Here is a 2,103-nt window from a genome sequence, read left to right as displayed (position 1 = left end):
TTCGACAGAGATAGAGACAGCCAGCGGGAGAGGGAACACAAGCAGGGGGAATGGGAGAGGAAGAAGCAGGCTCATAGCGGAAGAGCCTGATGTGGGGCTCGATCCCACAACGCCGGGATCACACCCTGAGCCGAAGGCAGACGCTTAACCACTGTGCCACCCAGGTGCCCCTAAAGCTTGGGTTTTTTAAAGGACTTTTCCCATCCTTCTAAGTAGACACTATGAGGTAAAACAAACACTCCGAGTGCTGAGGTCAAACCAACAACGATAGAGTTCTGCCTCCCCCACTTAGGAGACGCTGACCTTGAATAAATTACTGAGCCTCTCTGAACCAGCTTCTCATCTCCAAAATGGAAGTCATTACGGGTAAACTTTACAAAACTCTAGTACATAGGCTGTCAGTGAATACACGATCCCCACTAGCTTTGATTTTCCAAAATAGTATCTGGTAACTCAGGTTAGAAAGTTAAATGATATTTTATTTTAGATGACAATCTGCTTTTCTTTGTTTTTATGCATCAAATTTTAGGGCTGGTTAGTCTTTGGAAATTTCATATTTATTAGGTTGAACTTCAAAGACTACCACCAGTTTTGAGAAAAATAATCTCATTTTAGCGTATGTACGAATGGCTGGATTATTGCACAACTCAGTCACTTATTTACAAGTTGAGTTTTAAAAACTGTGTTCTCTTCAACTGTCTTTCTCAATGGTCAAATTGTCATCCTATATGTGTTACATAAATGAGTTTTTTTAAGCATTAAGTTTGATTTAGAAATTGAGAAACTTTTATATATGTATATATTACATTATATATAATACATATTATATATAAATAAATAGGCAATATGAAATATATTATATATGTGCATATAAATACACATGGAGAAAGAGACAGAGAGAGGCTGAGACAGAGAGACAGGGACACACAGAGTGAGTCCACTACATAATTTCCTAAAATGTTTTGAGTGTATAAACAAGTGAGGAAAGCATTTACATATGTGTTTTTCATTTACCAATAAAGCCTCATGAATACATAGGACAACTTATTTAAAAAGGGATAACTGGGGCTAAGTAAGCAGGAACTCCTGGAGATAAAGACTCCGGAGGAGCCGATCGCTGCCAAGAAACACAGCACCAAAACGAGTGCACAAGAAGAGGTATAAAAAGCAGCTAGTGCAGATCAAGGGCACGCTACAACCATCGAATTTCAGCAAGAGGCCTTGGAGAGCATCTGTAGTGACACCAAGGTGCTCAAGAGCATGGACTCTTCTGCCAAGGCCGCGAAGCCTGCCTAGGACAACGCAGACACTGATAAGGTTGAAGAGTTGATGCGGGGCATTGCTGACCAGCAAGAACTTGCAGAAGAGATTTCAATAGCTATTTCAAAACCTGTAGGATTTGGAGAAGAGTTGGATGAAGATGAGCTCCTGGCAGAATTAGCTCTAGAACAGGAGGAACTAGACAAGAATGTGCTGCAAATCAGTGGACCCGCAACAGTCCCTCTAGCAAATGTTCCTGCTCTAACCTTAACATCAAATCCCACCTGCCTGCACCAGGTCCTGCCTGCCCCGCATATGCACACGCCTGCCCGCTGCTGGCCCCCGCCGGCACTGAACCAGTTCAATGGATCCAGCCCAGTTCTCCAATTCCTTCATGGCATCCTCGTCCTCTTTCTCCTTCTTGGTGGGCTCTTGAATCTCCCTCCAAAGCACCAGGGCCGCATCACTGCTCACTCTCTGTAAAGCATGGTCTGCACCCAGCCAGACAGGGATGGGGAGGGGGGAGGAGAAGGGAGAAGGGTGGGGAGGATGGGAGGTGCCTGCTGTTTCTAATGTGGAATTTCTGTAAAATAAGCTGTACCTGCAAATCGAACATTGAGTTCTGGACTACACTAACTCCACTGCTGAACCTCAAAGGAAAGGGTCTACCGTTTGTAGTTGAAATGATCTGAAAATGTAGATGTCCTGAAAATGTCCTTTTAAGTCAGTTGACTTGTGGCACATCTCTTTGTAAAATTCGTATGGGACTGGCAGAGAAGTCATTTTTTGAAAGCCATAGGCTTTTCCCTGTCCTTAGCTGTAATAAAGCATCTGATTTTGCTT

At 43.3% G+C, this 2,103-nt stretch overlaps 1 pseudogene; it reads left to right on the top strand.

Annotated features, from left to right (window-relative positions):
• The first annotated feature begins 221 nt into the window (after positions 1-221).
• LOC117803792 lies at positions 222-1,743 on the top strand (annotated as a pseudogene).
• Positions 1,744-2,103: the final 360 nt, after the last annotated feature.

The sequence above is a fragment of the Ailuropoda melanoleuca genome, chromosome 9 (genome assembly GCF_002007445.2).
Source record: "Ailuropoda melanoleuca isolate Jingjing chromosome 9, ASM200744v2, whole genome shotgun sequence".
Lineage (NCBI taxonomy): Eukaryota > Metazoa > Chordata > Mammalia > Carnivora > Ursidae > Ailuropoda > Ailuropoda melanoleuca.
The sequence above is the reverse complement of the archived record's forward strand: the minus strand, read 5'-3'. Positions and strand labels throughout refer to the sequence as shown.